This window comes from Amphibalanus amphitrite, unplaced genomic scaffold (genome assembly GCF_019059575.1).
Source record: "Amphibalanus amphitrite isolate SeventyFive unplaced genomic scaffold, NRLGWU_Aamphi_draft 001244F_arrow, whole genome shotgun sequence".
NCBI lineage: Eukaryota > Metazoa > Arthropoda > Thecostraca > Balanomorpha > Balanidae > Amphibalanus > Amphibalanus amphitrite.
The window spans coordinates 93178-103251 of NW_024882737.1; the positions used below are offsets into that span (position 1 = coordinate 93178).

General features: G+C 51.3%; 1 long non-coding RNA gene across 1 annotated transcript; it reads left to right on the forward strand.

Annotated features, from left to right (window-relative positions):
- Nucleotides 1–809: 809 nt before the first annotated feature.
- LOC122371442 lies at nt 810–2273 on the forward strand. Its single transcript, XR_006254734.1, has 3 exons — nt 810–828; nt 1685–1762; nt 1950–2273. It is a non-coding gene; the product is annotated as an uncharacterized LOC122371442 (long non-coding RNA).
- Nucleotides 2274–10074: the final 7801 nt, after the last annotated feature.

Genomic DNA, 10074 nt, shown 5'->3' on the forward strand with positions numbered 1-10074 from the left:
TGTCAGTATCGGATTCGGTTTCGGTGTCGGTATTGGTGTCTGTGTTTGTATCAGTGTCGGTTTCGTTCCCGGTATCAGTATTGGTATCTGTATCGGTATCGATATCGGTGTTGATATCGGGACAGTTGCAGTTGCCGAGAGTTCGGACCGAATTAGCGAAGAGGAGTTTTCTCTATAGAGCGACTGCAGTGTGGAACCAGCGTATTTCTTCGTAGCATTTCAAATCGTTGTTTTTATCCCGCTGCACTGGAGTACCTTTATTTGTCGCTTTTATTACTGCTTTTATCACATGTATCAAGTGTTTTACTGGTGTGTCTTTATTCATTTATGTGTATGACATGTATGACGTGGCCATGATCTACGCAGTGGGGGTGCCGAATAAATATCTGTATCTGTATCTGTATCTGTATCTGTATCGATGTAAATGTTGGTATCGTTATCGGAGTCGGTATCAGTATAGGAATCGGTATCGGTATCAGTATCGGTGTCAGTATCGGTATCGGTGTCAGTATCGGTATCAGTATCGGTTTCAGTATCGGTGTCAGTATCGGTGTCAGTATTGGTATCGGTGTCAGTATCGGTATCGGTGTCAGTATCGGTATCGGTGTCAGTATCGGTATCGGTGTCAGTATCGGTGTCGGCACCGGTAACGGTGTCTGCTCCGGTGCTGCGTCGGTATTCGATACTCCGGCACAGACGGCGGCCGGCGGGCCTGCGAGGGCCGTTTGTTTGATGGACGAGCCGGTCGGCCGACGGATGGGGTGCCGATTGGAGACGACGCCAATCTCGCTCTCCTCCGATCAACTCGTCATCTGCACGCTGCGCCCCGTGAGTACAATCGCCTAATGGCCGACGGAGAGCGGTCGCTCGCCGGTCGGGTCGGTCGGCAGCTGGAGCACTCCGCGGTGAGCCGCTGGCAATGTTTGTTTCCTAAATACGATACACAGAAGACACGCGGCTGATGTATGGTGCGGGTATGTGGATGTGCTTTTAGATGTGAATGTGGATCGCCGAGATCTCAGTTTTACGCAGATTGTTTTGAAACCTCCAAGGTGATTACGCCGTGTTGTCTTATGTTGTTGACGCCTGGATGTGCGAAGACTTTCCAGTCTGTATGCATGACTGGTTGATTTGAGAAAAATCGGTGTCCGTTTTCGGAAAGGAAGTTTTTACATGTTCTCGTAAAAGTGATCTGTGCGCCGAGCCCCGTCAGCGGCGTCTTTATATATAGAAAATCAAAACTAAATCGATTCCCGACGGCTGACGATATTTCTGGGTTTAATCGGAGTATACTCGTAATCATGGTTCAGCTAAAAAATTGATCACGAATCCTTATCATTAGCCCTAGTTTTCACGACGAAACATTTGGCACCTATGTTGATCGGCTTGTGCTCTTTTGTTCCAAATAATTATTCTATAATAGATGCACAATGTTCCGTGTGAGAAGGGCTGTTGGCTCTAACTCAGTACAAACAATTTAACTGAATCCTGCCTTGAAGCAAAAGTGTTTTTGAACAGTTGCTGCTATATACCCTACCCTTCCTTTTACGTCTGTCGTGCTGGCGTGCATTCCCAGTGTTTATGCTATTCCTGGTTTTGTATGGTCTGGCAAATGTATTAAAAACGGATTTGTATCGAATAATGTATACAATTCATCAGACGCCAGGACATCTGGCTTTTCCAGATGACTTGTGGCGTGTGGATGTCGCAGTTCAGAGTGAGCTGAGACACCGAGAGGAGTCTGCTTTTTAAATTGAGCGAGGTAAGTTATTGCTAATGCTTTGAGCACTTATACTTTCGCATTTCCCCAATCCTTTTTCCACGTTATACAACCTCCAGCCACCCGCCTGTTGCTCTCTCGTTTCCGTCTCACCATCTCGTTTCCCCTCGCTCTCTGGTTTCCCTTCACCCTCTCGTTTCCCTCACACTCTGTGGCCCGTTTGCCGCAGGCTGTACCCCGACTCACCATGCTGGACGTGCGTGCTCTGCTGATGGCGACTCTGCTGATGGCGCTGCTTGGCTCCGGCGCTGCGTACGATGACTTCGGCCCGGTGATGGTGTCCTCCGCGGAGAAGGCCAGCGGCGCGCTGCTGGTAGTGATCGCCGGGCTGCTGGCCGCCCTCCGTCTGCTGTGACCCCTGCGGGTGACCTCGGTGACCTCTGCTTGGTCCGGCAGACCTGGCATTGACTGGCCACGAGTGTATTGCAAGGAGCTGTGGCATGCTTATTCTATTTGGCATCAAGGAGGTGTGAATACAAAACATAGATATTGATTTTGCTTCAGTTACTGGTTTTTAGTAAATTTTTAAGTCAACTTTAAAGGCATGAAAGATGAAACTTAAAGGGGATAAAATGAATAGCTACGACACAAAGCTCGTATTGTGCTGATGCGTCAGCAAAAATGCCTAGAAAGATGGTCAGCGAAGGCATTTATGTCTCGGAAAAGAAGCAAGAAACAGGCTGTGTACGGACAGACTGCAACGCTGAAAAATTATTTGATCCAAATTTTAACATGACTCGGCAGGACCAGATTTAATTTCTCGAAAGTTTTTTTCTTGTACAGCTGGTTTTTTGTTGGTCTGAAACGAAGGAGCTAACCATAGGAGCACCATGATATGTAATTAGCGACACACCCTAATCCCTACATACCCAACTCGGACAGCGAACGGTGTCAATGGGCGTCCCAGTGGTGTCCGTATCACCCTGTATCGGCCGGCAATCTGTCCTCCTGCAGAAATAAATACACAGCTTGCGCAGCCGGCCGGCACGGCGGGCGGCAGATCGATGAAATCGTCACAGGACTGGGGAGGGGGGGTTACATCTGGGTCAGGGGTGGCACGCCGCTGAAGGTCACAGGAGGAGCAGCGATGATTGTTCCTGTCGTCGTCGATGTCGTCTTCCTTCCGAGCCTATATCGGAGGCGTACAGGGCCATATCCGCATGGTCGGCTCTGAGAGAGGGTGTGTCGGCTGCCAGCTGGCGGGCAGACGGTGCAGTGGGATGAGGCTGCGAGAAGACAGCGGCGACGAGGCGAGAAGACAGCGAGCAGACACGGGTAACGGAAAGATCGCCAGCGGGAGCAGACACGGGCAACGGAAAGATCGCGAGCGGGAGCAGACACGGGCAACGGGAAGCTAGCGAGCGGGAGCAGACACGGGCAACGGAAAGGTAGCGAGCGGTCGCCATGGTGGCGAAGGAGGTAGCGAACGGATACTAGTGATGTAGGAAAAGGACACAGGCAAGGTGAAAGGGGAGACCTGGCGATTGGAACCTGACGGCGGGATGTCTTCAGCCTGGCCTAGGTCGTCGGAATATCACAAATATAAAATATAAAATCTGTAACCCCTATCGATTGACATACCATTATGGTTTCTCAATGTTGGTAAACTGCACTTTATTTATTCGATCTATTAATGATATGGAAAAGCAAAAATATCCTGCATTTTTTATCGTTTACGTGTTTCTGGAAGCCACTATTTTTACTGAATCTGTGCAGCTCTTCATCAATTCAAAAAAAATATATATATATTTAACGTATTCAAATTGGTATAGTTCGTTTTTCTTAAGTTCGACCCTCACTGTAATCGTCTCTTTGAACACAGCACGAGAATTGCTAGCTGAATTACTTAGAAAACTGGCTGGCGCACATTGATTTCACAGACGACTAATTTTACTCAAAATTATTTCTTCCTGGCTCTTATTTCCCAGACTCTTAGCTCGTAGTTGCCTTTATATACCTACAACCCCACAGGGATAGACCTCTTGTCAGAAATTATAACTGAACTGATCAATAGATCGTACGGCGTTTAACAGAACGGTATATCATCGGTTTTTAAAACTTATTTGGAAAATATTATTCATGTCTACAGTACAATGTGCGCTAACCAGTTTTCTTAGTAATTCAGCTAGCAATTCTCGTGCTATGTTCAAAAAGATGTTTACAGTGAGGGTCGAACTTAGAAAAAACGAACTATACATGTTTCGATGCACGATCGCACGATCAAGCGACAAAGAACATGATGTTAAGATAATACATTCCTGCCCGGGGCTGGGAAAATTTAATTGTGTCACCGAGTTTTTTAATTGAAAGTACCGAGGGCCGGTAGGCCCGAGGTACTTTCGATTAAAATACGAGGTGACACTATTAAATTTTCCCAGCTCAGGGCAGGAAGCTATTTCCCATACATGCGTACCATTATAGGGAGCGTTGCAAATGTTTTGGAGGAACCAAAACGCCCCCAATTTCAACCTTGTTGAGTCTTTCCTGGTTATGGTTTGTTGCGAAATAGCGTCAAAGTTTTATATGGTGATGTTTCACTTTATTCATGACAAATAATAAAATCCTTGCATCAAACACAATGTAGGTAGGTATATCATAAGCCAATCAAATAAAATGGACGATAGATAAAATGAAGTTATAAGGAGCAAAGTGATGCTCTTCAACTTTATGATGTGACGTCATTCATAATGACGTCATATAGTTGAGAGGTGCAGGAAAACGCCGAGGGGTGCAGGAAAACGTCGAAAGGTGCAGGAAAACATATTTTCCTGCATGTCTCGGAAACCAATCAGCATTGACTTCTTGTATGTTTCAAAAGTGCAGGATAATGCACGTGCCATTTTAATGCCTGGCTTTCTCGATTTAAACGTGCAATGTTGCATGTATGGGAAAGCTGTAGCTTACATAAAAAACATTTAAAGGTTCGCTAGTGGTTGAGCAGAAGAACACAAAAGTGAGAGCGTAAGTCTCTGTTTATCAGAATCACACGCCGACGGAGTTTGGATGGGATCACTCCTTCCTTGCCAGCTGGAAGTCCAGCACCGCAGGTCATAATGCCGGGGCGCAATTTCCGTTTCATCTCCTGTGACGGACACTCACGAGCTCTAGGCTGCGGCTCGGAATTCCGCCACAAGTAGCGTCCGATGAGATCAAAGTCACGTGTCAGAATGCTCGCTACAACTTCCTGCAAATGTTTTGACCTTTGGAGTGCCTAGGTTGACCTTGGTTATAAATTGTTACGATAAGGCTTCGCTCAGAATGTGCTGTGGCGCACCTATGTATATTTTACCTAATGCCATAAAGTGAACTTTGCAAAATCTGATTTGTAGCGTTAGGCATTAGTCATTATCACCGTAAACATGTATAAATAACTCAATGATATTCACACGAAGTTAATGAATGAAAAGAATTGCAAACAAATAACGCGACTTTCTTTGGGTCTATGTACTTATATGAGCGTTAAATTAATCTCAAGATGGGGTTTGCGTGCGTGGCGATTTTTGTTGTGCAATGTAACAAGCATCTGCTATTGTGGTTGGTGTTCTCTCTTCTCTCTCCGAGGCAAATGCTCTTCGTGGTATTTCATTCCTCAGATCCATAGGCGTAGGAACGTTTTCGAAAGTGGGGGGGGCCAGGGTCCCAGAGGTCCAAAACCTAACCTACCCCCAAAATCCGATTTCTCCTCGGATTTCGGCCACTTTGTTTTCGCAAACATGCTCAGAGGTAAAAAAAAAATCGAGACAAAAAAAGAAAAAAAAATTGGTTGAAATTTCAGGGAGTCTCCCGTCCATAAGCTCAAACTGATGGACGCGTTCCCCTGACCTCCGCAGCCGTTGGCACCCATGCAAATTCCAGAGGCATCCAGCAACTTTTTCATTACGAGCAAGCGTGAAACGTGCAAAGCGAGTCTTTTCAATATACCTATAAAAATCAGCATGAACGGCCCAGCTAGGCTCAGCCAGGCCTATAACGTTTTTAAGAGGTTTTATATCAGCGACCACTGCAACTGGGCTGATTGACTATCACTTATCAGAGGCCGGTGTGGGATTTTTAGACGGTCTGGGCCTTCAGAGGCCAGTTTAACCCTCCACGGCCCGGTCCTATAGGTTTTCTACATACGCGCTGGCCGAAGGGGCGGGCCGGCGGGTACGACCCCCTCGCCGTTTCGCCCCAGGTGGAGCTAGCGCGTCGGGCGGTAAAACGAGCGTGTGCGCCGTTACGGGACGCAGAGATCGATACCCGATTTTATGGTCCTAGGTCAACCGGTGACCTCTGACACCGTTCCGTGCTTCTATCCTCAGGATACTGAAATCCTTCTCCTCCACACCGCAACCCCCTCCGGGCTGGACAGGCAACTTTATCTCATGCGGGCTGCTCCCTTGGAGCGGCACCGCTGCTCCCGAGGGAGCGCACCCCGTAGCCGGGTGCAGTGAGTGCCTTGGGGCTGGGTGGCCTGTCCTCTGGACGGGCCCAGCCCCGGCGACTCACTAGGGTGCCTGCCCAGACCAATGTCTCCCCCTATATCCTATCATCCTTCCGGCTCTGAAATGGTCTCATTGGACCGAAAGGGCCTAACCCAACAAAACAAACAAAAACCGGTGACCTCTGAGGTCAGGTCAAGTGCCTCAAGGCACGGTTCCGTTTTTGGTGAATAACTTCGCAAAAAATGGCCGCAGAGCCGCGATTTTGCCAGCATCGTGTTCGCCTCTCTCAGGCGCGTCGAATGATATACTTTTTGTTTGGGTGAGGTAAACTTAGGGTGTTGACCTCGGGTCACGGTCAGGTCGGCGTCCCCAGGTCACGAAATTGGTCGAAGGAGGTCATGTCGCATATCATTCGATTCGGCAGGTCTTCTTGAGTCCATAGGTGGCTTTCCCGACTCGCTAGCTCAATTTGATCGGTACCTAGTTATTGACGAAAAACTAATAAGACCCTTATAACTTCATAAATGACGTCGCGCAAGGTCAACATTGCAAAAGTGACGCATCGAACCTTGCAAGGAGTGCATGAAATCACGATTCGGTGTGCTTGAGATAGTTGGAGATCGATCATTCCCGGCGCCAGAAAAAGTTTTCAGTTTATCCCCATTGACTTATACCTAATGGTGAGGTCACGAAAATGACCTGACCTCATATGAACTTTAGGAAAAATCCGAGATATACATTATACAAGTTGAAAGACTCCTATTGGATACTAGGTCCTCCAAGGTTCATTTCCCTGTGAAATCTCCTCTGGCAGTGAGGGCGTTGCGAAGTTGCGACATCTGAAGACCGTGCAGAGGTTCACTTATGACCACATGGGTCAGTGACCTGATCTGACCCGAAAATGCGGTTGGTGTCAAAAGATCCCGTTTGATTCAAAGGTCAGATATGCCAAGCTTCAGCTCTCTATCGCCGGCGTGTTCGGAGCTATCGCGAAAAAAAAAACTATGGAGGGGCGGCACCCCCCCCCCCCCCGGCTGGCGAGGGTTAAGGCCCTCAGAGACCAGTACAGGGCCTGCAAAGGGCAGGATGAGACCTTAAGATGCCGACTTGGGCCATCAGAGGCTAATGTGGGTCCTTACAGGCCAGTATGGGCCCTCAGAGGTCAGTGTGGGACCCTAAAATGCCGGCATGGGCCGGTGTTGGACCCCAGAGGCCAGCAGAAGACCCTCAAAAACCAAGATGGGCCTCAGAGGCCAGCATCGGGTCTTCAGAATCCAGTGCAAGGCCCTCAGAGACTAATGCGTGTCCTTACAGGCCAGCATGGGCCCTTAGAGGTCAGTGTGGGGCCGTAACAGACCGGCATGGGAGGGACTTGGAACCTAGAGACCAGCGGAGGGCCCTCATAGGCCAAGGTGGGCCCTCAGAGGCCGATGCGGACCGTTGGAGACCGGCATCGGATCTCCGGAATCCAGTGCGGGGCCCTTAGAGGTCAATGTGGGACCCTAAAATACCGGCATGGGCCAGTGTTGGAACCCAGAGACCAGCAGAAGGCCCTCAAAAACCAAGATGGGCCTCAGAGGCCGGCATCAGGTCTTCAGAATCCCGTGCAAGGCCTCATAGGCTAATGTGGGTCCTTACAGGTCAGCATGGGCCCTTAGAGGTCAGTGTGGGGCCCTAAAAGACCGGCATGGGCCGGCGTTGGACCCCTCAGGCCAAGGTGGACCCTCAGAGGCCGATGCGGACCCTTAGAGGCCGGCATCGGGTCTTCAGAATTCAGTGCGGGCCCTCAAAGGCACCTAAAGGCACCCCAGAGACAGAAATGAGGCCACCAGAGGCCGGTGTGAGGCCCTCAGACGCCGGCTGGGCCCTTGAGGCCGGTTTAGGGGCCCTCAAATGAGGTCAATGTGGGTTCTCAGCGGTCAATGTGGGCGCTTGACCGCCACTGAAGGGCCCTCCGAGATCAGTGTAGGACCCTCAAAGACTGGTTTGGGAGCTGTTAATAGCTAGCGTGGGATTCTTGAGTCTCGTGACAATCGAATAAGGGCCAGAGCCCCATACGCCCATGGGGGCCCAATGGTTGTTTGGGGGGGCCAAATGATATGATGGCCCCCTGATTAGCCTTTGGAGGGGGGAAGGGCATGGCCCTGATCCCCCTCTGCGACCGTCACTGCACTGAAAGTGGAAGGGGGAGGGGCAGAAACAGACATTGCTGGCCCCCAGCCTGTTTGAAACGAGGCTGAGGCACGGTCACCCTGGCCCCCAGCTAGTACGTCTTTGACGAACTATGCCGACCCCAAGCAGATAAGGTCAAGCGTTGGTCGTTTGTATACGCATTCTCCTGCACCGTGCTAGTATTGTCTTAGTATTGCTTATACCTTTTTAGTGCTCGCTGTCCCGCGCCTCGTATTCAACAAAATGCTGTCACCAGGACTCACAGTCTTGTCTCTGATATGGTTTCCTTCATTGAGTGAAGGAAATTGCGGTCAATAACGCTGTAGAAACAAAAAGGAATCCTCATTAAAGGGCAAGCTGAATAGTTGTCAAGTTACCGGGTGGTAGGTTAGGTACAGACAGACACTTAAGTCAGCAAAAAGTGGGGGGGCCAGTTAACATTGCTGGCCCCCCCACCTCCGAAAGTGGGGGGGCCATGGCCCCCCCGGCCCCCCTGTTCCTACGCCTATGCTCAGATCCCACTAACCCTTCACATGCATTGGCAAGCTTATTAGCTAATCCATGACAGTAATCTGGTCGTGGTAGTTCTTAGGATCAGACGAAGAAGCATCGCATTCTTCTGGCTTCGGTTCCCACTGGAGACGGCCAGGAGACGTATCCAGGTGGTCGTCTTGTAGAGCTGAGGGCGCACGAAGCCGACCACCTTCCTCTGATGTCACCTGTCTACAGAGGCGAGCAGCCACCACCTCGCCGAGACACAGGCAGCAGGAGACGGTCACGCCGATCAGCAGCACGCGGAAGGCCGCCGAGCACTGGGCCAGCTCCAGTGGCGCGTACTGGCTCCGTGGCCGCGGCTCGAACTCGCACTCGAAGCTCGCCACGCCCGCTGGCGGCTCGTGGCGGCGCCGTAGGCGGGTCCAGATGCCCGTCTCCAGCATCCTGAGGAAGGCCAGACGCCAGGTGGGGACGTTCGGGTCGTCGCGGCGGAACGGCACGGAGTACCGGCTGAGGTACAGGCGCTCCGGGTGTCGGCACAGCTTGGGACATGAGTTCCAAGTGCAGCGCTCTTCCACGCCCTTCGCTGGTGCGAAAAAGGCGATGCGCTCATTTTCTGCTCGTTTGTAGAAGAATTCCAATCCGACGCGGGAGTTCTTTTTTAGGGTCGTCGAACAGCTGGCGAAGTTGGCGCCTCGTCGGGTCGAGGTGAACAGCATCTCCTCTGTGGCGGTGCCGCTGGCGTAGCCCCACTGCCAGCCGGGTGCGTCCAACACGTCGTCCAGCTGGTTGAACGGCAGCTCGGTGACCTCCGTGGTGACGCGGCTGAGAAGGCCGGCCGTGTAGAGCTGCGCCGTCAGCAGGGCGGCCAAACAGCCGACACCGGCGGCCACCAGCTGCCACAGCCGACCGGGCCGCGCTGCCAGGCCCTGGTTACTGAACAGCGCCACCGCCTGCAGCCAGCTGCCGGCCGGGCCGGCGCCGCTGCCGCGGGTGGCCAGGTAGCTGGCCAGCACCAGCAGCAGCGTGATACCGGCCAGCAGCAGCCGGCCGGCGGACCCGGCGAACGGGCCGCCCAGCAGCGGCACGCGACTGGTGGGCGCTGGCCGGCCGAAATACAGCGAACTGTGCGAGATACCCAGGTGAAGGGGAAAGCTCAGGTACTGACGGCGCTCAGGAATGTCGAAACAGTAGTCCAGAATC